Here is a 27,324-nt window from a genome sequence, read left to right as displayed (position 1 = left end):
CATTTCTACAATGGTAAAACAAGTCCAGCAAGACCTCCCGACGTGCAGACGCCCTGATAGTAGCCGCGCGTATCTCGTCTCAGGCCACGACGGATGAGCTACGCGTACAGGTGCCAACATACCCCAAGTTGCCAAGGGGCGGCCCCGCACAGTGCTCTAGTTTGGGACCAACACCATCGGTACTGCCCCCCTTTATATAGAAAAATCCTCGGGTTCGCGACGCCCTATTCCAATTAATTATTTTGTTCAAGTATTATTATGGCAAATGTTAAAACCAATGTTGAGCCTTGCTGGAAGAGTTTTATTCAAAGCGAAACGTCAAGAGGGTCCCATAACCCTCATCATGGTAGGGATGCAAAATCGAGGAATATGACACCCGTATGATGGAAACTAGGGCGGCAAGAGTGGAACAAAATACCAGGCATAAGGCCGAGCCTTCCACCCTTTACCAAGTATATAAGTGCATTAATTAAATAAGAGATATTGTGATATCCAATGATATCCATGTCCCAACCAAGGTAGTCAGAATCCCAACTCGACTGCTAGAATCCTACGAGTTCATGACCCTACGGAAGCATGTCGATCCAAATCCCACTATGAATCTGGATCAGGTAGGATCTGTGTTGAGCCGCGATCCAAATCATAGAATCCTATACAAAACTATACAATCCCGACTATGCTATGGACTATATCCGATTCTACTAATTTATCTAAGCCTTTTATTTAGTTGTAGCAGAACAGTATGCCATCATCCAAACCCCTTTTCATATACCTCATGGACCTTTATTCCCCTCTCAAGACCAAACACACAGCTGCCGACACCTTTGATCTGGCTCTTAGAAACCCTAGATCAAAACTGAAGATCAAGCTTGTGAACAGATGGAATTGGCATGAAAAGGAGGATGCTTCAAGATTGATCGGAGAAGGAGAGCAAGACCCATCAAGGTTTAGCATTGCAGGTCAGATAGATCTATATATTTCCATCAAGGTTCACACACTCTAAAAAGAACCTAAGTAAATTTAGTGCATTGAAGGTTTAAATGTTCTATATATTTCCCTCTCATATATGTTCAATACATGCGAGCTAGATGGTAGGTTATCCATAAAAAGAAGTGGAATACAACTAGCATTGATGTGTATGTTCTTTACTCCATAATTATTGTCAAAACTCTATAGAAGAAAATTAAATTCTTGTGTGCATACACAATATATTATTTGAGTAAATCTATTCCATCTGAGGAAAATCGATCCGACTCCGAAACCCGACTCTAACTACCTTGGTCCCAAAATGGAACAAACCTGCAACTGCACCTACAACTAGCAATGCTATAAGAGGGGCTTAGCAAAGCGGTAACATATCCAAAGAATGGTTTACTAGGAATGGTGAAAAGGTTAGAGTTTTTCATGGCAATTTGGGAGGCTTGATAAACAAGTGGTATGTAGCGCGACATGACGACATCATCGAGACAACTAGCATACCAAAGATAATAGTGAGATCTGAGGTGACTGTCATCTTGCCTGAAATCCTGCTAGGAAGAAGAACGAGTCCATAAAGAAGACGAACCAACGTAGTCGAGCGGATCCTCACAATCGCAACATAACAGGAACTATCAAGAAGGAGCACAGCCAGAAAGAAGCAAACAACATGGTAAACACACCACACATAAACAAGACATGATGCTCAACCAAGTATGATGCATGACAAGGCTACATGATGCTACTCATGGCAACAGATGATGCATACAAGAGCCACACATCAAAGCAAGTGTGAATGAGGCCAGAAACAACATAGAATAATTCCGGTAAGTCCTGATAAGAAAATTTCAAAATTGGTCCAGATCTCATTAGAACACAAAGATGAAGTTGTTAAACATCAAGTTAAAGTACACAAGGATGATCTACATGGTTTTCTAGTCAAGTTACATATAAAGTTTGTTTACTTCGGAGCTACGGCCTACAAGATATAAGCAAAACAAGTTAAAAATGGCATTGATGCAAATGCAAGCAAAACAACATCACAAACACTCCAAAACATAGATGAAACAAAGGTAACATGAAAGTACATGCAAAACTAATCAAGTTTCATATAGAGCATGCTCAAAACGGAGCCACGGTTCAACACATACACTCAATACAAGATTCAAACACAAACTGCCCAAAACGGCAACTAGGCACTTTGCAATCAAGAAAACAACATGCTACAGGAATCATATGGGCATAAACTTGACATGCACTCAAAGTAGACACAATATGCTTCAAATAACGTTTAAGGTTCAGGCTCATGGGCATCAAGATTAAACCAAGATGATCAATGCAAAAGGCAACTTAATAACACAGATTATGACTTAGTGAAAAACAGGGCATACATGAGCAGGAATAACATATTGGCATGTTGGAGGCATGAAACAACGATAATATAGTGCAAGAACATAACAAAAAAAGCATGTCATTAAAGTACAGGTTAAACATGGCAAAACATGATTACTAAACATCTCCATATGACCCATAGATCAATGGCAATCAACAAGACAAGATGCAACAAGATATAAGATGATTCTCAAACTCGGAGGAAATCTGGGAATGCAAAACATAATATTATGATGCTGACTTTGGAGGCACATAAAAGAAAGCATAGCAACTTAAATAAACATGCAAAAGCCATGGACATGTAATAGACATGATATACTTCAACTTAGTCTATGGGCACAAGTTCATATCAAGCATGGAGGGGGTTTAGATGGGCTAGTGGGCTATTGTGGAGGGGTGCTGGGCTGCAAAGAGAAGGGGGTTTCGCGGTTACACGGTTAACCGTTGGGACATCAAACGACCTCCAAATGGAACAAAATTTGACAGGCGGTCTACCGGTGATATACCAAGGCCACTCGACAAGTCTCGGCCCATTCCGAGAATGTTTTTGTCCCGCTCATGTAACAAGATCTGAGAGGTGCAACGGGTGCAAGAGAGAGTGTCGGATTCCGAAACAGATAACGGAGTGAACGGGGAGACCTGAACGCATGCAAGTTTTGAGAAACATGATGATGTAATGCACATGATGACATGGCAAGATGCAACACGAAAGCAAATGACATGGCAACAACGGCGAATAACTGGAAGACACGTGGCGCATCGAACTCGGGGCGTTACAAGTATTATTTTTGTATGAGATGCTGGGTAATAGTACATGTTGGTGTTGGTCATGTTCTTCGGTGCATGACTATCGTCTGCTACCAAGTACCGTGAATATGCATGTTCCTTTGCATCTAGCTGGTTATATGCTTACTTGACAGTATTCTTGATATGTTATTGCATTGTATTTATTGTTGATGCTTGTGGTTGAGTTATGCTATGAGTAATGTTATACTTGTGATGTTCATGCTAGTCAGTATGCCATGCTCATTCAGATATATGCTTTATTATTATCGATATGCCTGATGATTATGTTGTACCCCATGCTTATGTTGATATCGTGCATGCTAGTTGCATCATGTTATATTGTATGACTCAGCATCATTTGCATTCAAGTTTAACCGGACTTAAATGAACTTGAACAACTATTGGCTGAGTCATGGTGCCACCATATCGAGCTGACAAGTGCATCCACATTTTCCTTTATGGGAAGATCCTAGCTGGGTCTATTGTCATGCCTCTCGCCCGTGCCTCCAACAAGGGAATGTTATGCACGGGCCCTACCCTAATCAGGTAGGACGGCATAAGCCTTGTGTGCCCGTTGTTGTGATTGGTATACCATTGTCCCCTTTTGGGACCGTTTATTGTTTTTCCACGACGGTGGCCTTGATCCCTTTGGTAGGCATGGGGCAAGCCATGACTTAGCCCAGAGGGGAGTTTGTCAAAGTGGGCGGGAGAGTGTCATGGCAGTAGATCGGTTTTGTCAGAATGCCGTTGGTCCACCCGAATGGGAGGGCTAGGACATGGGTTCCATGGTGTGGGTAAAGTGCGCTACCGCTGCAGAGTGTGTATTAAATCTACCGATAGTCGCGTCCACAAATAAGGGCCCAGTTCATAGTTGGTCTCACTATGGGTTAACAGTAATAATAATAATGTTCTTAATAACAACCCTGGTTCGATGATGAGAAAGAGGTTGATTGTGATCGTGAGATGATCACCGTGGTGTTGAGGATATCGAGTTGTTGGACAATTGTGGTGTTATGCGAGAGTCAAGGGTAAAGATCAATCTCCTTGTGGTCATCTAATGATTACTATAGTATTGTTAATACCAAGCTTGATTGGATCCTAAGATGGTCATGTGATGTCCGTGATGTTTATAAGGTAATCTGAACAGAGTAAGTTGGTGCATGATAACATCATCATGTTGCATAATAGTGTCATCATGTTCATATGTTCATGTCATCATTGTACTATTCTAGTTGTATCATCTTGCTCATGCTATGATTTATTTGATAATATCATGTTAATCCTTGTTAACCTGTAATTGTCATGTTGTTGTTTGTCTTGATTGCTTTGGTTGCTGTGAGCTTGCAAGTACATTCAATGTACTGACCTAGCGTGTCATGCCAGTTTGCATGTCATGCCAGATTTGATTGCTTGTTTGCCGTGGATTCTCTGTGTGCAAGCTAGGACAAGCATTCCAGTCAGAGTCCCTGCGGAGTGGAGTTCATCACCGTTGTCGCTGTTCCGCTGCTAGAGTTATTCCGATGCATCGTGTTGTTCTGCTGCCAGCATGGAGCAACTATGGCAGGCATAGTGTCTCCATGCCAATGTAATCCCCCTTGTAGCCACATAGCTTTTAATAAACAGTTGATTTGTTCTATGCTAAGCAATGTCGTATTCGAGAAGACTTCTCCTCGATCTCTGGGCTAGAATACGGGGCATTCCGGTTTCTCCAAGCCGGGGTGCCACATGAGGCGCGATGCTCAAGGTCCCACTTTAACGTGCAAGCGATTTGCGTGAGAAAAGAATGGATAGCTCTGAGGGGCTGCCTAGGAGGGGTTGCACCCAGATGTGCCGACGAGGCCGCTCGTGGCCCCAGCTCTGGAGGTTCCTACGAGTGAGCCGAAGAAAGAAAACAAAGCACACAACTATGCTTGTTATCCTGCCGGTAATCTTTCCGCAAGAAGACAAAGGCGCTAAGCACCCGATGAGGTGATGTGCCCTGGACGGACCCAAGCACAGGCGCCGTGCCAGCAACCCCCGTTGCGGGATGAGGAAGAGGCGGGTTTAGCAATGCATAGAGGCCGTGAGGGGCTACTACATAGATAACGAGACGACAAGAGTAATGTCAACAACCATGATAACTCAAGCATGCATAACTAGTGCAGAGTACATGAATCAAAATGGTGCATCTGTAGGGACTGGCCCTAGCAGCTTGAGGATGATGCAACCGGAGGGGCGCTCTCAACCGAACAAACCAACAGTCACCTGGCACCGTCGTTATAGAAGTGTTGGAGTAGCTAAAGATGCGCACTGCAGAGGTTGTTCCTCACGAGTCGGTCGGCTCCTGAGTCCTCGGGGGCTCTGGAGGTCCAGGAGGCTCGTGAGGGTCCATCTCCTGCTCCATCAAGATTACCTACCGCTTGGCCTCGTGAGATGCCAGGACGCCCTCCATGTAGCGCTAGTGCGAGGCAGCCATCTTTAGCAGGCTGAATGGCATGTGGACATAGGTAAAGGGGTAGCCCCCACTCCAGCTGACGCAGGACAGCCAGAAAAGCTCCTGAGAAGTGGCCCTGTTGAGGCCTGGGATGTTGACGCAGACGCGTAGCTCGCCACCCACATCAGGGGGTGGCAGCTGCACTGAGTGGTGCGAGGCGACGCTCGCCACGCATGGCTCGCGCCTCCTGAAGGTCTTCGATTGCCTTGGTGATGAACACATGAGCACCTGGCACCTCACGCCCTGCGCCCTACTCGCGAGAGCGCACATTGAAGAACACGTCCACATGGTGCCTGAATGCCTCCTTTGTGACGCTAGCTAGGTCAAAGGCCCTCCAAACGAGATCCCACGAGCCCGTCCCAAGAGGGGTGCCAGGCGCGCCTTCCTATGCAAGAGGGAAAGGCGACCCATCAATGGGCGCGGGGCTTGAGGCACAATCCTCGGGCACCGTAGCCTCCTGACAGCCCCTGTGGAGGAGATGCTTCTTCTTCTGGATAGCCTTAGGAAGATGGATTGCACCCTCGTCATCTGAGTTCTCAACCACTGCGACCTGGTAGGCGCGCTCGAGGGAGCACACCGCATTCTTCTAGTCGCAAGCGGCCATGATGATGCCGCCACTTCCTGGCATCTTGACAAAAAATTAGCCATGGTGAGTTATTGCAATGTACTTGTTGAGGGCCGGATACTCATGGATAGCATTGTACGAGAGGCGAATGTGGGCGACGTCGAAGTCGATAACCTCGGTGTGTTAGTTGTCGCGCTTGTCGAAGGTGACAGGGAGGCAAATCTGTCACAGGGGAATAGTTGAGCCGTCGATCACCCCTGAGAAGGGCTTGGTGGGAAGGAGCTGGTCATAGGGCACCTGGAGCATCTCAAACGTCTCAATGGAGAAGACATTGAGCCGTGCGCCAACATCGATGAGTGTCTTCATGACGAGGACTTTGCTAATGGTCGATGAGCAGAGCATTGGGAGCACGCCAGCGGCAGCTGAGTAGTTGAGATGGTCTGTAGAGTCAAAGGTGATGGCGTACATGGACCACCTGAGGGGACACGATGCCCCGATGTTGTGAAGGGCCGCTTTCACCTCATGAGCGAACTGCTTGAAGATGCGATGAGAGGCGGGGGCCTGAGTGCCACCCCGGATGGAGGCAATGGCGCCAGGCTCCTGGGAGCCCCCAGCCCCATAGTCTTGGCGGTAGTCATCGTTCCTCCTTGTCGGTGCCAGCGGCGGAAGGAGGCCGGCATTGCCCTGAAGACGGAACTCACGAGGCTGTTTTCTCCAGCAGCCATTGCGAGGCTGGCCTTGCCAGCGGTCCTCATAGGGTTGATCGCGCCAGTCCTGGCGGGGATCGTGGTTGTCCTAGCGGCTTCCACTCCAGCCTCCTCCGTGGCCGTAGCCACCATCGTTGTGCTCGGGACGGCGGCCAAGGTGCCCGTCGCGGATTGCCCTGATGTCGTATCAATCATTGGTGTTGTGGCTATGGATGTTGTGGAAGACGCTGAATGGGCGGCTGCCCTTGGAGGATTCGGCGTGGTCGTAGCCGCGCTTCATCTTAGGTTCGGCCGCGAGTACAGCAGGGACCTTGCGCTTCACGTCCTTGGTCTTGACTTTCTTGTCTTCAGGATTGGCTTCCGGGAGCTCCAGGAGTGAGACGCGACCTTCCTCTACCCTCGCGCACCTGGTTGCCATGTTGAACAGCTCTAGCACCGAACACATGTCTTCGTGTATGGAGAGCTCTTCCTTCATCTTGACGTCCCGGACGCCATCAGTGAACGCTAAAGTGATGGCCTCGTCCAACACCATAGGGATCTCAAGGCGAAGGTTGGTGAAACACTTTATGTATTTGTGCAATGTTTCGCCCGACTGCTGCTTGATGCGCCGCAGGTCGGCTGCTGCGGGAGCGCGGTCGCGAGTGCCCTGGAAGTTGGCGATGAAGTGCTCATGCAGCTCGTCCCAGTAGGAGATCGACCCCACCAGAAGGTTCAGGAGTCATGAGCGCGCGTCATCCTTGAGGGCCATGGAAACCAGTTCACCATGACTTTGTCGTTGTTGTTCGCCGCTTGGATACTCAGCTTGTAGAGCTGGAGGAACTTAGCGGGGTTAGGGGTGTCGTCGTTGCATGGAGGCAGATCCGTCTTGAACTTGTCGGGCCAGATGACGCGGCGCAATTATGGGGTGAATGCACGTCAACCTACCGCACTGACGGGAGCCAGCCGCTAATCAGGAGCCAGATCTTTACGCCCGTGCACTGCCGCCTCTGGCCGCACACGGTCTTGACATGGAGGTGCTGGAAGCGCGCATGCTTCTCGTTGTCGCCGTTGCAGCACCTGACATCTTTCTTCGTCGTGCACTAGAGCCTTGCGTGGCGGATTGCGCTGGGGTGCCTCACGCCTTGGCTCGGGGTCCACGCCATGGAGAGGAGCAGGAGGCGTGCCATGAACCACGTCTCCTGCCAGAGACGGTGAGGACGGGGAGTGTAACGCCCCGGACACACCCGCCGGTGGTCGTTACTCCTGGCGGGATCTAGACTTGCCCCAAAGATCAATACTAGTCTTTTCTGCGCACTTTGTCCTCACTCATGCGCACCCGGGAGCAACTTCCCGGTCGGTCACCCATCCTGACACTACTCTAAGCTGAGCACGCTTAACTTTGGAGTTCTGTCTGAATGGGCTACCGGAAAAGAAGGAATTCCTTATTGATATGAGTAGTCTATCATCCCTAATAAGCCAGGCCATCACATACACCCCCACTCAGAGGAACCGACGTCCTCGTCGGGCCACAAGAACGTTCCCTCTTGGCACAACCGTCTGTGCATCCAGTCCGGTACATGTGCCATGCCGTGTACCACGACGGGTCACAAACGTCATGAACAACATGACCGCGCACCTGTCCGCAACCTTCTGTGTAACCGCGAGGGTCGGCTCTGATACGAACTTGTAACGCCCCGGACACACCCACAGGTGGTCGTTACTCCTGGCGGGATCTAGACTGGCCCCAAAGATCAATACTAGTCTTTTCTGCGCACTTTGTCCTCACTCATGCGCACCCGGGAGCAACTTCCCGGTCGGTCACCCATCCTGACACTACTCCAAGCTGAGCATGCTTAACTTTGGAGTTCTGTCCGAATGGGCTACCGGAAAAGAAGGAATTCCTTATTGATATGAGTAGTCTATCATCCCTAATAAGCCAGGCCATCACAGGGAGAGTGTCGGTGTCAAAACCGGTGGATCTCGGGTAGGGGGTCCCGAACTATGCGTCAAGGCCGGATGGTAACAGGAGGCAGGGAACACTTTGTTTTACCCAGGTTCGGGCCCTCTTGATGGAGGTAATACCTTACTCTTGCTTGATTAATATTGATGATATGGGTAGTACAAGAGTAGATCTACCACGAGATCAAGGAGGCTAAACCCTAGAAGCTAGCCTATGGTATGATTGTTGTATATGGAGTTGATTGCCTACGGACTACCACCCTCTGGTTTATATAGACACCGGATAGGGTTAGGGTTACACAGAGTCGGTTACAATGGTAGGAGATCTTGAATATCCGCATCGCCAAGCTTGCCTTCCACGCCAAGGAAAGTCCCATTCGGACACGGGACGAAGTCTTCAATCTTGTATCTTCATAGTCCAGGAGTCCGGCTGAAGGTATAGTCCGGCTACCCGAACACCCCCTAATCCAGGACTCCCTCAGTAGCCCCCAAACCAGGCTTCAATGATGATGAGTCCGGCGCGCAGATTGTTCGGCATTGCATGGAGGGTTCTTCTCCAAATCTTGTGTACCTGTAGGAATAATGTCCGATTTTTGTAATGTAGTGCTCTTCGGCTCCCACGCCCAATAATGGCCGTCTTCCACGTTTTCAAACGAATGCGAAAAGCCGGGGTGTTTTTTCATCCACACCCCTAGCCGTATAAACGAGCCGCCTATTTAACGGGATGGGGATTTAGGTCCAAACCACAACTTCTCCTTTCCGCGAGTCATCATCAGAGCGCTTCCAGCAAAGGTCCATTCCAACATGACCAGCCGTCGCAGCTCCTCCCCTCGCCCCTCCGGTCCCAAACCCGGGGACTGGGAGAGTTGCACCATCCCGCATAGCGAGTTAGAGTCACTTCAGGCCAAGGGATTTCTCCCTCAGGCATACATGGTCCCGGTCCGAGCCGGTCTCGCCACCTACAATAGCGGAAAACAAGCGGAGAGCACCCCCAATCCTTCTAAAGGAGAGCGGGTGTGCCTCGTCCCCTATCTAATAAGGGGACTGGGATTTCCGATTCATCCATTTCTCCGCGGGCTTCTGGAGTTCTACGGCCTCCAGCTGCACAATCTCACGCCCGCCTCCGTATTGCATCTTGCGGGTTTCGTCACCCTTTGCGAGCTATTTTTAGGCGTTGAGGCTCATTTCACGCTGTGAAAGAGGTTATTCTGCCTGGTGCCCTGTTCTCAAAAGGGGTCTATATACCAAGTGGGCGAAGCCGAAGTATGGCGCATCGCCGGGACCGGATACCTATCCGGAACCCCAAAGAAGGCGTCCGAGGACTGGACTTCGGAATGATTTTATACAGATGACGTCCCGCTACCGGCCCCTATCCGGGTCGGTCTCCCTGAGTTCAACAGTGCTCCATTGAAGAAACGCTTGAGCTGGCATCCGCGGAGCTCTCAGAGAGAAAGCGACAGAGACGTCCTTTACCTGATGGGCCGGATAAGACTGTTGGCTCATTCCGGACTAACCATGATTGGAGTCATGGCCGCATGCATTATGCGGGGGGTGGAGCCGCTTCAATATAGAGGCCACCCCATGTGGGATTTCAATGGGGAGGATGACGCCACCCGTTACGGTCGTAAGGGGCCGGCCTCAGCTGCCGCTCTAGTAAAGATCTTATGCTCTTTGTACAAGGGAGAAAAGGAGGAATTCCTCCGCGTCAACCCGCAGGCCGGATTTACTATGTACAATCCTCCAAGTTGGTTAAGTGAACAACTACGCTTGCCCGTTTGTTTTATACTCCCACGGTTAGATATGTAGTCTAACGAATTCAATGCAGGAACTACGACAGGTGGTAAAGGATATAAACAGCCGCCCTCCACAGCCCGAGGACCCAGAACGGTCCCTCGATCCGGACTCTGAAGAGGATCCGGACATATCGGCGGAGCTTATCGACGGGGTGTTCCATCAGCTAAGCAAGGACAATACCTTGGTAGCCATCACGGCTGATTACCCAGGGTTAATCCCGGCCTCCCAGGTGACAGAAACCGGAGTCTCATTCCCTTAAGAGAGATTCCACTCTCACGTATTCCGGTGTTTCTGACGACAACTTTGTTTTGCAGGGGAGATTTTCGAGGCGGGAGGCCGAACCTGCGGCGGCTAGCCAACGAGGGGCCGCAGGGCCCCGTGGGGCAAAAAGGAATGTAGTCTGGACTGAGATGCCGGCGCAAAGTTATAGCGCACCCTCTGTTTCCCTGGTGTTATTCTGTCAGGGCATATTAACGTTCGTGCTATCTTCAGAACGAAGAGACCTCGCCGGACTACATCTGGAGAGGTTGCCAATCGCGCCTCCACCAGCCAGGCTCCAACGTCTGGCCAGGAAGCGAAGGCGAGCACAAGGCGCGCACCGGACGCTCCTCCGACAGAGGATGCGGACAGGCTGTCTGCCACAAATTCTGAAGTGGAGAGTGCCATGAACCACAGGCGTCGCCGGACAGTTCTACGCGATGCTTGTTTCTCCCAAGAGGCTTTAGATGCCTTTAATTCGGGAGATGCGTACCTCCGTGCCGCTCAAAATGGTTTAGCCAGAGCCACGGAGCAGTATGTAAAAGACATACAGGTAAGAAAATTTTGGTCAAATATATATATACCAGTAGCCCCCGAGACTTGAAACAGTTAGAGCAACTGATTTAAGGATCGTTTAATATGCAGGTTCTTACAGAGAAGAATACTGTACTGTCCCAGGAGCTGGAAAAGTGCAAGGCCCAACTAGAGGCCGCACTAGCCGCAGCAGGGGAGCCCAAAGAGACCCCCTCAGGTAAGATACACTTTGAAAGATTAGTATTGTGCGGTGTGGGTGCAAATCTGACAAATCATGTTGCAGATGGCACCGGACTCGATCCGTAAAAGCAACAACTCTTACGCCGGCTAAAGGCCGGTGAGAGTACGTTGACAAAGGTGAGGCGAGAGAAGAATGATCTTCAGGATGCCAACACCAAGCTGGACGTCAAACTTAAAGATGTTCGTGTCTAGCTGTCGGACTCCACGAAGGAGAATCAGTGGCTTCGACGCGGCATTTTTAGTAATTGCTTGAACGAACTTTGAAAAAAGAGTTCGGCGAGGAAGTCGACTAACAGAGTAATGTCTGTAGGTATGCTCACAGGTCGTCCTGCAGAGGAGATGCCCGGTTCTACGGGTGACCTTCTTCCCGAACTCATGCAACTGCACGAGCGAATTGGGCAGGCGATGCGTGGTGTTGCTCAAGCCTTATGGCCTGCCCACTCCATGCCCGAGGGCCTTGGAGAGCTTGCGGAGAAGCTGAAGGGAGCTCGGCGGCGCTTCTGGTTGTGGAAGATATCGGCCTGCCGACAAGGCGCTAGGGAAGCCTGGGCCATGGTGAAGACCCGTTTTACGAGGTCTGACCCAAACCACATGGCCGAGGTCAGACCAGTGGGGCCTGACAGGAAGGAGATCCCTGTGAGCTTAGTATACGGCCAAGTAGAGTTGGCCGCAAAGTATTCCCAGCAGGACTGTAAATTAGACAGCCTGTTAGATGGTATAGAAGAGGAATACAATCAGTCAGAATGACTATGTAATTTTGAATTGACATGTGTAATGCCTTCTAGCCGGATTGTAGATCGTTTGTCGTTGCCGACCTTTTCGCTTCAACCTCGGGACCTGACGGTCCGGAGTGTGTCCGAATACCATAGCGGTTATATAAGAACCGTGGTATGCGTGGAGACCAGGCGTTCATTAGTGCTTTATCAGACAAGTGCCCAACTAGTTATGTTATATTACATGGTTAGTAAGAAACATCTTCCAGAGAGAATAGTTCCGTTAGGGGTTCCTTTCGCTGGGAGGCATGCCCTAAAGTGCATGTCTGGACTGCGTAAAAAGACGCAAAAAAAGCATCTGGGGCGCATAAAATGAGTAAAAAGATCATCTTTTATCTCACCGACCGAATATTCCCTTAAGAACGCTAGCTTTCGGCTTCACCCAGTCTGAGGTACACATCCAGCTGACCCGGCAGTAACAATCGCAGAGGTGCTCCCTTTACCGCCTAGCCGAACAATCGGGAACGTAGTGGTAAGCACAAGAGCCAGGCAACCCAGCTTGGCCAAAACTTAAGTCATATCGATGCATATAATGGTGAAGAAAAAGGTACATGCGGAAGTTTGACGCATGTGTTGGGCGTGAAGCCCGTATAAATAAGCTTCTGTTAAAGAAGCCCCCCGGTTTAATGAGCGCGAGTGGCGCGTCACTAGATGAGCCTTTAAGGGCTATAAAAGAAAAGAGGGGAAGGAGATAAATGTAAGATAGAAAAATGCAAAAAATGGACAGAGGAAGGAGACGAACACAGAGTCCGGCGCTAGGCATAGAATCTTCGGAGACGGGTGGCGTTCCACGGGTTCGACTCGAGTTGGTTATCCGAAGCATTTCGCAGGCGGTACGCCCCGCCAGTCAGGACTTGGTTGATTATGAATGGACCTTCCCACTTGGGCTTGAGTTTGTCCTTTTTCTTATCCGGCCGGCATAGAACTAGTTCGCCAACATTGTAATTTTTGGCCCGTACTTCTCTGCTTTGATATCTTCGGGCCTGTTGTTGATAAAATGCGGAATGGGCCTTTGCCACGTCACGCTCCTCCTCCAGGGCGTCCAAGTTGTCCTGCCGATTGAGCTCGTCTTCTCTTTCTTCGTACATGCACACTCTAGGTGAGTCATGAATTATATCGCAGGGCAGAACTGCCTCTGCGCCGTACACCATAAAAAATGGTGTGTATCCGGTGGTGCGATTTGGCATGGTCCGCAGCCCCCATAGCACGGAGTTGAGCTCCTCTACCCAGTGCGTGTTAGATTCCTTGAGGGACCGCACCAATCTGGGTTTAATGCCGCTCATGATAAGACCATTTGCATGTTCGACCTGGCTGTTGGTTTGTGGGTGATAGACGGAAGCATAATCGAGCTTGATGCCCATGTTTTTGCACCAGAGTTTTACCTCGTCAGCGGTAAAGTTTGTACCGTTATCGGTTGTGATGCTATGGGGGACGCCATAACGGTGTACAACCCCGGATATGAAGTCTATCGCAGGTCCGGATTTGGCCGTTTTAACAGGCTTGGTTTCTATCCATTTGGTGAATTTATCCACCATGACCAGTAAGTATTTTTTCCTATCGGTCCCACCTTTAAGGCGTCCGACCATGTCAAGCCCCCAGACCGCAAAAGGCCAGGTGATGGGTATAGTTCGGAGTGCAGTGGGTGGCATATGGCTTTGGTTGGCAAAAAGTTGGCAACCAGCGCATCGTTGGACTAGGTCCTGAGCGTCTGCCCGGGCCGTCGGCCAATAAAAGCCTGTATCGAAAGCCTTGCTAACAAGGGACCGAGCAGCGGCGTGGTGACCACCGAGTCCGGCATGAATTTCAGCCACTAGGTTCCGCCCTTCCTCTTCGGAGATGCACCTTTGAAGGACTCCGGTAGTGCTTTTCTTATAAAGCTCTCCCTCATGGACTCTATAGGCTTTAGATCGCCGCACTATGCAGCGGGCCTCGTTTTGGTCCTCCGGGAGTTCCTGCCTAGTAAGGTAGGCTAGGAATGGTTCTGTCCACGAGGCGATGACCACCATTATTACGTGGGCTGAAGGTGTAATTTCATTGGCATAGCCTCCAATTGTGTCAGATTGTTCGGTGTCGAGTGGTGCGGCTGGGTCCGGGCTGTTATTTGCGGGTTCCCCCTCCCATGCTACGGATGGCTTGAACAATCTTTCCAAAAAGATGTTGGGGGGGACTGCATCGCGTTTTGCTCCGATGCGTGCCAAGACGTCCGCTCCTTGATTGTTTTCTCGGGCTATATGGTGAAACTCCAGCCATTCGAACCGAGCTGACATTTTTAGGACGGCGTTGCGGTAAGCTGCCATTTTTGGGTCCTTGGCGTCGAAGTCTCCATTTATTTGGGATATCGTGAGGTTTGAATCCCCGCGTACCTCTAGGTGCTGGATACCCATGGATACTGCTATCCGGAGGCCATGTAGGAGGGCCTCATATTCGGCTGCATTGTTGGAATCCATGTACATGATCTGGAGCACATATTGGACTGTGTCTCCTGTGGGGGACGTCAGGACGACGCCAGCCCCTAGTCCGGCCAACATTTTGGAGCCATCGAAATGCATAATCCAGTTTGAATATGTGCCGTACTCTTTAGGGAGCTCGGCCTCCGTCCATTCTGCGACGAAGTCGGCCAAAACTTGCGATTTAATAGCTCGCCGTGGCTTATAGGTTATATCGAACGGGAGAAGCTCGATGGCCCATTTTGCAATCCGGCCTGTTGCGTCGCGATTGTTGACAATATCGTTGAGTGGTACTTCTGAGGCTACTGTTATGGAACACTCTTGAAAGTAGTGTCGTAGCTTCCGGGATGCCATGAATCCCGCGTATGCAATCTTTTGATAATGCGGGTACCGTGATTTGCATGGAGTGAGGACAGTGGATACGTAGTAGACCGTCCTTTGAAGTGGGAATTTGTGTCCGTCCGTTTCCCGCTCGACAACGAGCACTACGCTGACAACTTGGTGTGTTGCTGCAATGTACAATAACATTGGTTCGCCGGAGATTGGCGCGGCCAGGACTGGGTTTGTTCCAATATGGCTTTTATTTCATCAAGTCCGGCCGTGGCGGCATCCGTCCACTCGAAGTGTTCGGTGCGCCGAAGGAGGCGATAAAGGGGTAGTGCCTTTTCTCCCAAGCGGGAGATGAAGCGGCTTAAAGCCACCACGCACCTGGTTAATTTTTGTATTTGTTTAAGGTCCTTTGGGACATCCAATTGTGACAAAGCTCGGATCTTGGCTGGGTTTGCTTCAATTCCTCTACCGGATACAATGAAGCCCAAGAGCTTTCCGGCTGGAACGCTGAAGACGCATTTTTCTGGGTTGAGCTTGATGTCATATTGTCGGAGGTTATCGAATGTAAGCCTCAAGTCATTTACTAGGGATTCGACATGTCTTGATTTGACAACCACATCATCCACATACGCCTCCACTGTTTTGCCGATCTGGTTTGCCAGACATGTCTGGATCATGCGCTGATATGTTGCGCCAGCGTTTTTTAGCCCGAAGGGCATTGTGTTGAAGCAGAATGGGTTGTATGGTGTGATGAATGCTGCTGCAGCTTGGTCTAATTCTGCCATCTTGATTTGATGGTAACCGGAGTATGCGTCGAGGAAACACAACAAATCGTGTCCTGCGGTGGCATCGATAATTTGATCGATGCGGGGGAGGGGGAAGGGATCCTTTGGGCAAGCCTTGTTAAGGTCTTTAAAATTGACACATAGGCGCCAGGATTTGTCCTTCTTTGGTACCATCACCAGGTTTGCTAGCCAGCCCGGATGTTTTATGTCTCTGATGAATCCAGCCTCTAATTGCCTGGCTAGCTCCTCTCCCATAGCCTGTCTCTTAGGTTCGGAAAAACGCCGAAGGGCTTGTTTGACAGGTTTGAATCCTTTTAGGATATTTAAGTTGTGTTCGGCCAGCCTGCGTGGGATCCCTGGCATGTCTAAAGGGTGCCAGGCGAAAATGTCCTAGTTCTCTCGTAGGAACTCTCGCAGTGCGGCGTCTACATCAGGGTTCAGTCGTGCCCCGATGGAAGCTGTTTTATTGCGGTCCGTTGGATGGACCTGGAATTTGACTATTTCGTCGGCTGGCTTGAAGGATGTGGATTTGGATCTCTTATCGCGTATCACATCATCCCTGTTAACCATGGAGCGCAGCGCAGTCAGTTACTCGGCCACTAAGGCTTCGTATAGCGCCTCAAGGGCTAATGCGGCCGTCTTGTTTTCGGCGCGGAGTGCTATGTCCGGATCACTAGCTAGAGTGATAATTCCATTTGGCCCGGGCATCTTAAGCTTCATGTACCCGTAATGGGGTATTGCTTGGAAGATTGTGAATGCTTCCCGCCCTAGTAAGGCGTGATATCCGCTCTTAAACGGGGCCACCTGAAACGTGACTTCTTCGGACCTGTAATTATCCGGCGTGCCGAAAACCACATCTAGTGTGATTTTTCCTGTGCAGCGCGCTTCCCGACTGGGGATTATTCCTCTAAAGGTTGCGCTGCTTCGCTCGATGCGGTTCCAGTCTATTTCCATTTTTTGAAGGGTTTCCTCATAAATGAGGTTCAGTCCGCTGCCTCCATCCATGAGCACCTTGGTGAGGCGAAAGACGTCCAATATGGGACTGAGGACCAATGCGGCTGGTTCTCGGGCTGTTCGGAATCTAGGTTCATCACATGCGTTGAAGGTAATAGCAGCGTCGCTCCATGGATTTATTGTTGCAACTTGATAGACTTCGGCGAGGCTGCGGAGTGTTCTTTTTCGCATATTGTTTGATGCAAAAGTCTCGAAGACTGTGAGAATGGTACTGGTGTCCTCGGGCTGGCTTTCTGCGGCCTCCAGGATTAAGAGGTCCTCGCCAATTTTGGCCACCTGCCGGAGTATCCAACATGCTCTAAGGCTGTGAGTTGGTGTGGCGTCCTCTGTACTGTGAATTCTATAGGGTCCATCAAGCCACCTTTCCAGTACGGTTCCATGCCCTATAGAGGGTTTTGGCTTTTTGGTGTTTGTCCCGGGTGTCCTATGATGATGCACCCTCTTAGTTCGGACGAGATTACTATTCAAGGCCGGATTATCCCAAAATTTTATTTCGGTTTTCCAGGCGCTTTCCATCGCACAGTATTTTTGTACTATGGATGCCAAGTCAGCGAAGCATGTAATATCACGACGACTTACGGCGTTAAGGAGTCCCTCGTCCGTGCAATTACTATAGAAAATAGAGATTGCGTCTCCCTCGCGGCAATCCTTTATCCTGTTCATAACCAGGAGGAATCTGGCCCGGTAATGATGTACTGTTTCCTCGGGCCTCTGCCTAATTTGGGAGAGATCGCTTATGTTCTGGTGGGCGGGTGTCATTGAATCTGAAACATCACCCAATCCAAGATTCGGAGGCCGAAGAGTTTCCGAACTCTGAAGTTCAGATTCTTGGATGTTGTCCAACGAATCTAGCCCGTTGCCTGATCCTAAGCTCAGGTCTTGAGTTACATCCTCCTCTCCACGGGTATCCGGCTTGGAGTAGTCGGGAATTCGGACGTAGCTAGTCCTTAAAATAGATGAAGGGTCAGCGCACTGCGCCTCTACCACGGCAACGTGGTGGGTGACTTGGGGAGAGTTAATTTCTCTTAGATCGGGTTTAAGCCCAACCTGGTCGTAATCCGTAGCGACCCCCAGGGCGGCGATGTGATCCAAGAGCTCGTTTACGGAACAGAGCTCCATTGGATCTAGCTGCTCGACGAGCTCCGAGCTGACGTGTAGGTTGCTTTTGATGACCCGAGAGGTCACCATCGGCGCAACAGCTGAACAGGAGGTCATGAGAAAACCACCTAGCCGGAGGGTTTGGCCGATAGCCAAGGCTCCCTTAGCAACGGCGCCGTCTTTAAAGATGGGAGGAGGCATCCTTCCTGATTGTGACGGCACAGAGGAACTCTCAATGAAAGCACCAATGTCGGTGTCAAAACCGGCGGATCTCGGGTAGGGGGTTCCGAACTGTGCGTCAAGGCCGGATGGTAACAGGAGGCAGGGAACACTTTGTTTTACCCAGGTTCGGGCCCTCTCGATGGAGGTAATACCCTACTCCTGCTTGATTAATATTGATGATATGGGTAGTACAAGAGTAGATCTACCACGAGATCAAGGAGGCTAAACCCTAGAAGCTAGCCTATGGTATGATTGTTGTATATGGAGTTGATTGTCTACGGACTACCACCCTCCAGTTTATATAGACACCGGATAGGGTTAGGGTTACACAGAGTCGGTTACAATGGTAGGAGATCTTGAATATCCTCATCGCCATGCTTGCCTTCCACGCCAAGGAAAGTCCCATCCGGACACGGGACGAAGTCTTCAATCTTGTATCTTCATAGTCCAGGAGTCCGGCTGAAGGTATAGTCCGGCTACCCGAACACCCCCTAATCCAGCACTCCCTCAGAGAGTAGGACCGTGCAGGGGCTTCACCAGCAGCGTTGACGAGCTGGGCGATTCAGGCGAGCCAGTCATCCTAGATGTCGTTGGCCGGGCGATAGTGCAGAAGATCGCGCACCATGAGCATTGTAGCCTGCACATTCGTCGGCCCGCATCGAGTGTGAGAGGACGTGGACGTGACCGGAGTGGGTGATGGAGTCACGGTGTGGCCATCGCACTGCACAGATGGTGGCAGCGATGAGTCCTATTGTTCGCGCGCAGCAAGGTTTGTGGCAACGTTGGCCATCGGAGAGGCAGAGCAGCGAGGCGTGCCATTGCCCACATGTGCTGTCTGAGGGACACGAGCGGCGCAGTGCTCGGCACGGACACGGCTAGCATCAGCCATGGGAAGGATGGAATGTCGGCGGAGCGAACGGCGGAAGAGAGGCTTCGACACGCCCCTACCCAGTGCACCAAATGTCAGACTCAGGGCCCTGCAGACCTAGGAAAGGTTCGAACTCTCCTCAGCCAACCAGTTCGTCACCCCCACGGCCTAGCTCGATGGACAAGGAAGAAGATGGACACAACATTTTACCCAGGTTCGGGCCACCTTGCGGTGTAAGGCCCTACTCCTACTTTGTGGTGGATTAGCCTCATGAGGGGTTGTGGATGAACTATTACAAGGGAAGTACAACCTAGCAAGGTCTGCTCTGGTGTGGGTGTGAGTTGATGAGGTGTGGATCTGATCCAGCTAGCACTCCCCCTTCTTATGGTGGTTGCTAACTATATTTATAGTGGCCTTGGTCCTCTTCCTCCAAAAAGAAGGCGGGAAGGGATCCCACAGTGTCCAATATGAAAGGGGACAAGTAGTACATCTTATCTTGACGAAAGGTGGTCTTTGCCTGCAAAGCCTCTGGTTGTGACGCTACGGTGGGCTCGGCGATGACATCCGTCCTGCAGTCCTGTCGGTCTTGGTCTCGTTGCACAGGAACGAAAACCTTTGGCTGATTTCTTGGGACCGAGCGCTTGTGCTTTCCTCCTTAGTGCCAAAGAGGAAACCTGCTGCTCTGTGCCCGCTGGCGCCCGCCTAGCTTTCGTGTTCATGGCTTGCATAACCTCAACCTCATGAGGTGGGCACCTGCATAGGAATCTCCGCTCCTCGGGGTCCAACCTGGGGAGGCCGCTCCCTCTAGAGGTCCTGTTGTCACCCGCCTTGCGAGTCTTGGCCCCTCGCGAGGGTCTTGTCTTGAAGGTGTTGTCGATGGGCCATACTAGGCCATTGATGGAGCCACACTGATGTAGGGTACAACCCTAATCGGCCGATCTTTCATGAAAGGAGCCGATCCCGCGATGAACATGAAGAACACAAGTGGAAAACGAGGGGAAAACATGGGGAAACACGAGAGAAACACTAAACCAACAAGAAATAGTCACACATGTGCTAGATCCTCGAGGACATAAGAAATCACACGATCCACGGTCAACTAGGGACGATACAAAAGGCAACGGTCTTCTCCGTGAGGAGGTCTTGATGGGGCCGCCCAAGAGGGGGTCTTGATGTTCTTCTCCGCAAGGAGGTCTTGAATCCAAAGGGATCTTCTCCATAGAGGCCGTTGTCTCTCGCGTGGAGTAGATCCGATGTGGATGAGCAATGCTCTATCTCTAAATAAGAGCTAAACCAATGCTATCCCTAGCTAGGAGGAATAGGAGGACTATATATAGTCTTAGTGGAAAAGGGGGCGAAGTGGGGGGTACATAGGCTGTGGCCAAACATATGGCAGCGCACAGGCGTCGGACGCCTGGGAGTCACCGGTCGTCCGGAGGCTTTCGAGGGTCCGGACGTCCGGTGCTTGTCGGACGTCCGTAGATTCGGCTCGGGTGTGCTTCGGTCGGACGTCTGGTCGGGGTCGGTCGTCCGGAGCCTGGAGGTCATCGGTCGTACGTAGCGCTTCAAAATTCCGTAGTTATTTCTCGGGTGTGGAAGTGTTGGTCGTCCGAAGAGGGCAGGACGTCCGGAGCCTAGAGGTCGTCGGACGTTCGGGGTTCGTCGGTCGTCCAGAGCCTGGGGACTTTGAGTAGTTCTTCTTCTTGTCCCACAAACTTGGCATCCTCACCATCTTGTCCATTGAGTGTAGTTGGTCCATGGCCTTTCTCCAAGCACCTGATCACACATAGGGTTTCTGCTTGAGGTAGTAGCCAATTCTCATGCATGGAGAGTTGTAGTTCGGAGAGGAGTGAGTTCACCTTATATCCCAGAGCCTTTGCCCGGGCTCTTGTAATTGGTCCAACTGGTGTCGTAGGAGATGTAGGTGGGCCCATGGGGATGACCTTGGGATGCTCCACACCATCTCCCCTCCCTTGAGGAAGATCCGTCCTTGGATCAAAATCTTCATCACCATGGTAGGGCGAGAGGTCTTTGACATTGAAGATGTCGCTCACGTTCTACTTGTCGCACGGGAGGTCGATCTTGTAAGCGTTGTTGTTGTAGCGTGCAAGCAACTTGAAGGGTCCATCCACTCAAGGTAGAAGCTCGGACTTGCATTCGTTGGGGAAGTGGTCTTTGCGAAGGTGTCACCAATGTTGAAGACCATGGGGTGCTTGTTGATGTTGAGCTTGGTCGCAAGTCGTTGTACTTGGCGCTCGATAGTATGTCTTGTATCTTCATGCAACTTCTTGAGATGAGTCACACGTGCACTTGCGTCCAAATTGATGCGCTCTTGGAGTGGTAGAGGAAGAATGTCCAATGGTGACAATGGGTTGAATCCGTAGACGACCTTGAAGGGGGACTTGCCGGTTGTTGAGTGTTTTGCTCGGTTGTAGGCGAACTAGTGATAGGTAGACACTCCTGCCACTCCTTGATGTTCTTGTTGATGAGTACTCGAAGTAGGGTGGACGGTGTGCGGTTGGTCACCTCCGTTTGGCCATCGGTTTGTGGATGATATGACATGGAGAAGAGTAGCTTGATTCTGAGCTTGGCACATAGGGTCTTCCAAAAGTAGCTTAGGAACTTGACGTTGCGGTCCAAGACGATCGTCTTTGGCACTCCATGTAGACGCAATATTTACCTACAAAAGAGATTGGCAACATGTGAAGCATTGTCTATCTTGTTGCAAGGAATGAAATGTGCCATCTTAGAGAAACAGTCCACAATGACAAATCCATGCTAATGTCTTCCCATGGTTTATATGGAATTGGGAGGGGCATGTAAAGGCCATGGGATTGAGCTTTAGACTTAGCTTTGCGACATGTAGAGCATCGGTTGGTGAAGCGGTTGACGTCGCGAAACATCTTGGGCCGATAGTAGTTCTTGGAGAGTGTGGCAAAAGTCTTGTCACGTCCAAAATGTCCCATTAAACCTCCTCCATGTGATTCCTGCAAAAGCAACAAACAAAGAGAAGACTTGGGGATGCAAAGCTTGTTATCTCTCATAAGATATCCATCTTTGATATAATAGTGTTCCCAAGATGTGTGCGTCAAACATTTGGCATAAGGAGTAGCAAAACTAGGATCATGCTCATACAAGTCTTTTATATGCTCAAAGCCAATCACATCCAATTCAAGTTGAGTAACAAGCATGCAGATGCAGGAAAGAGCATACGCCACAATGTTTTCCTTACCTTTAATGTACTTTATGACATAAGGAAAAGACTCAATAAATTCACTCCATTTAGCATGACGCTTGTTCAACTTGGTTTGGCCCTGAAGATACTTGAGCGTTTCTTGATCAGTATGATTGATGAATTCCTGAGGGCGAAGATATTGTCCCATTCGTGCAAAATGCGCACTAAAGCATAGAGCTCTTTGTCATAGATGGGGTAATTGAGTTGTGCTCCAGAAAGTTTCTCATTAAAGTAAGCTATGGGGCGCTTCTCTTGCATTAACACACCTCATATGCCATTACCACTAGCACCGCAATGAATCTCAAAGGGTTTGTCAAAGTTGGGTATTGCAAGCACAGGAGCATGAGTAAGCAAATTCTTAAGCTCATGGAAAGCGGTATCTTGGGATGGTCCCCAAACAAAGGGCGCATTCTTCTTGCTCAAAGCATGCAAAGGCAAAGAAATGGTGCTAAAATCTTTCACAAAGCGATGATAAAACCCGCAAGGCCAAGAAAGCTACGCACTTGTTGCAAGTTGGTCAGTTGTGGCCAAGTCTTAATAGCATTGATCTTGGACTCATCTACATGAACACCCTTAGAAGATACAACACAACCCAAGAAAACAAGCTTATCAACGCGAAAAAGGCATTTCTCCATATTAGCATAGAGATGCTATTTTCGAAGACTTTGTAAAACGGTTCGGACATGGGTGATATGCTCTTTGAGAGACTTGCTAAAAACAAGGATATCATCGAAGTAGACCACAACAAACACACCAATGTAAGGGAGAAAGACATGATTCATAAGGCGCATAAAAGCACCCGGTGCTTCCGATAGACCCATAGGCATGACTAACCACTCATACAAGCCAAACTTGGTTTTGAAAGCGGTTTTCCATTCATCACCCTCTTGTATGTGGATTTGATAGTAACCACTCTTAAGATTAATTTTTGAAAAGATAGTGGCACCACTAAGTTCATCAAGCATATCGTCAAGGCGTGGAATGAGATACCTATAACGAACGGTGATAGCATTGATAGGTCTACAATCGGAGCACATGCGAAAGCTACCGTCTCGTTTTGGTACAAGAATGACCGGGATGACACAAGGGCTCAAACTTTCACGCACATGTCCATGGTCTATGAGATGCTTTACTTGCCTTTGTATTTCTTTGGTTTCTTCCGGGTTGACGCAGTAGGGAGCTTTATTCAGAAGAGGTGCTGCGGGGATGAGGTCGATGCGGTGCTCGATGCCTCGTAGTGGAGGTATTCCTGGAGGTAGCTCGTCGGGGAAAACATCGTGAAATTCCTAAAAAGAGAAGATAACACTAACGGTAGAGTGCGAGAGGTGTTAGCTTGTGTTTCATTGTCCTTGCACAAAAGTACGTAGTGTAGGACACTAGATGGGTTCTCACACACTCCTCTTATCTCACTTTTGGTGGCAAATAGGACTAAGTTTTTCTTTTCGCTCATCGTGGAGACGCTCCATTTGGGCTTGTCGCTCACTCTCTTTTTGGTGGCTCGCGCTCTCACTATTCTCTCCGTGATGGGTGGCTTGCTTGTCGGCGATTACTTGGCTTGGAGATGTGGGACGAAGTACGTAATCCTTTCCCTTCATCTTGAAGATGTAGTGGTTCATTCGACCGTTGTGGATGATTCCTCTATCAAATTTCCATGCGCATCTAAGGAGAAGGTGGCAAACGGTCATTGGAACGACGTCACACTCCAAAGTGTCTTCATAGGCACGAATTTTGAAGGAGACCTGTACTCGATGCTCGACTTGGATAGTGCCGGAGTCGCTAAGCCATTGCACTTTGTATGGATGTGGGTGCTTCGTCTTGGGCAATTGGAGCTTGGAGCAAAGTTCTTCACTTTCGAGGTTATGACAACTCCCTCCATCGATGATGAACTTGACGGAGTGTCCATTAATGCCAGCCTTGGTATGAAAGATATGGCATCTTTGGTCTTCTTCTTACTTTGGAGAGTCAAGACCTTGGAGACAACAAGAGGGGGACTTGAATCTTCAATGCAAGAGACTTGTTCTTCTTCATCGTTCATTTGCCGGTGCATGGTGACTTGCTCGAGGGCGTCCATTTCTCCTTCACTCATTGAGTCGTAAGTGTCGTCATCATTGAGGATCATGGTTCGCTTGTTGGTGCACTCATAGGACTTGTGGCCTCGGCCTCCGCATGTGAAGCATTTGAAGGAACTTGTATTGACGGTCTCGTCGTTGGCGGTTGATGATGAAGAAGCTCTCGGCTTGAAGTTTCTTGTAGTAGGAGGATGACTTGGAGTTGACGAAGCTTTGACTTGACTTGTCGACGTTGCTTGTAGAAGGCTTGGTAGACGGTGTTGGAGTCGTTGAAGCTTGGGTGTTGGAGAAGCCATATGACTTGGATGAGAACTTGGCATACTTTTAATCGTCTTGCATTTGATGTTCCGCTTTGGTAGCTTGATGCACTAGCTCGATGAGGTTTGAGTATGGTTGGAAGTCAGCGATCTTCCTGATAGGATGGTTGAGTCCATTCAAGAAACGTGCCATAGTTTGCTCATCATCTTGTATGACATTGGCTCTTATCATGGCAATCTCCATCTCCTTGTAGTATTCTTCAACGCTCTTGGTTCCTTTCTTGAGTAGTTGAAGTTTCTTGAAGAGGTCGTGGTTGTAGTAGGTAGGCACAAAGCGCGCTCTTATGACATCCTTCATTTGCGTCCAAGTAGTGATGGGTGGTTCACCTCTTGCCTCTCGGCACTCAATAACTTGTTCCCACCAAATGAGGACATAGTCTTGGAACTCAAGGGATGCCATCGCGATATTCTTCTCATCTTCATAGTTGTGCAAACGAAAGATTTTGTCGCCCTTCATCATTGCTTCCATTGAACTTGGGCATGGTGAACTCGAGCTTGCCATAGCGTTGCTCTTCATTGTGTTGGGGTCGAGGATGATGACGTCCATGTTGTTGATGATTGTCAAGCTCGTGTTGCTCTTGGTGAGGATGGTTGTCAACATCATGTTTCTCTTGTCGTGGAGGATTTCCATTGTCTTCATGCTTTTGATGAACTTGATGTTCTTGGCGAGCTTGTGGAGGAGCTTGTCGAACTCGAGGAGGAACTAGATGATGCACGCGAGCTTGAGATCTTCGTTCGTGAGCTTCTTCGCGAAGTGCTTCTTCATGTAAATGAGCTTGTCGGCCTCGGTTGTCTACGGCTCGACTTGAATCTTGGAGGGCTTGTTGCGCCTCAAGTGCTTGAGCTTCACGGAGTTGTTGTTCTTGGTGTTGTGCCTCGACATCTTCTGCTTCTTGGTGTAGACGCGCGCGCTCTTCCACTTCATGTTGGCGTTGTCTTTGCCGTTCTCGTGCTAGTGCAAAAGCCTCTTGGGTTTTACATTGTCGGTGCTCTTGAGAGTTGGTGTCGCGTAGAGGATTGACGCTTGCTTGCCGATCATTGCGCGCGGCATGGCGAAGAGTGTTCGACGATGTCGGTGTACTTGAGACGGAGAGGGTGAAGTCAGAATGTCAACTTGAGCGGGTCCTTCTTGATGAGGAAGAAGTGGAAGAAGAGCAGTTGAGCAACAAAGCACGAATCTCGTACATTCATGTGTCATTCTCTTTCTTGTGATCATCGAGCTTGTGGTCGAAGTAGTCCCTTGTACGTTGCTCGGAGAGTCGCAAGTCGGCGGCGAGGTTGTCGATGCGTTCACTCATTGCTTGTTGCTATTGATGCAAAGCAGGTTGTGCACCAAAGAGGTGGCTCTTGGTGCCGTAGGAGTTCATATTGTCGTCGTGCTCAACGAAGAGTTGGTTGGTAGAAGTACTTTTCCTATCCATGATTCCAAGAGAAAAATGGGAGTGGTAGAAAGAGAAGAACGAATACCAAATTTACCTTGACCGAAGTTGAAAGTGGATCAATGATCACTCCAATGTGGACAAGGAAATAGCACAATTGGTACCAATTCTTGTCGGTTTCTCACACCTACACAAGTAAAAGCTTATGGTGGATCTTGGTTAGGATGGTGGCACAAAATTGGATGCAATTGTAAGTGAGCTTCAATAATGTTGGAAAAGATTCGCAAGATTGCAATGCAACAAGTAGACCAAGCAATATAAGGTACACGAAAACACACACGCCAAAAGATAAGTGGGGTCGTGCAACCAAGGGTGAGGCAAAATGTGGAATCCACAAAAATGCTCTTGTTGCACAACACTAGAGAGACGTTAGCACGATTGCACTATAGGCGAATACAAAGACTTGTGCAGAACCTACTAAGCAAAAATGAAACGACTTCTATCCCAAGTGTGCTCTATGCAAGGTGTTTCTATGATATGATCCAAGATGATCTAATATGACAATATTAATGTTGTATGAAGCTATGGTTCTTGCTAAAAACTATTTGCTTATCTTTCCCTTTTTCTTAAAAGCTTGTTTGGCTCTTTGTTGTTTGAACTCTTTTCTCATGGAATGCTTCACGAACCAAGATATCAATTGTATATGCGATGAAAACCTTGGGACACTAGAGATGATACCAAGATATGCAACAATGATGTATGTATGCTATGGGGAGTATGATCACTAATGTGCACAAGTCTCGTTGCCGGCCATATTCAAAGGCTAGTCTCAATGGGTAAGTGAAGCAAAGGAGTAAGGCTATGATGGCTATCAATGTAATGGAAAGAGTGATATGTCCAATACCAAGACAGGGTTACCGTTTCTTCCGTACGGTATGGTATCAAAATGGTGGCATGAATACCAAGATGTAGTCGAGGTGGTCGTTGTTGATGACGCGTCCATGGCGAAGATGAGCAGCGGTGATGTTGATGTCGAACCGTACCAAGATAGCCGAAACACAAAAGGACACGGAACCGCAACTCAAATTCTCAAAGCTTGAAGTGGCAACACGTGTCAGAGTGTGA

Source organism: Triticum urartu, chromosome 6 (genome assembly GCF_003073215.2).
Source record: "Triticum urartu cultivar G1812 chromosome 6, Tu2.1, whole genome shotgun sequence".
Taxonomy (NCBI): domain Eukaryota; kingdom Viridiplantae; phylum Streptophyta; class Magnoliopsida; order Poales; family Poaceae; genus Triticum; species Triticum urartu.
Note: the sequence above shows the minus strand (reverse complement) of the source record.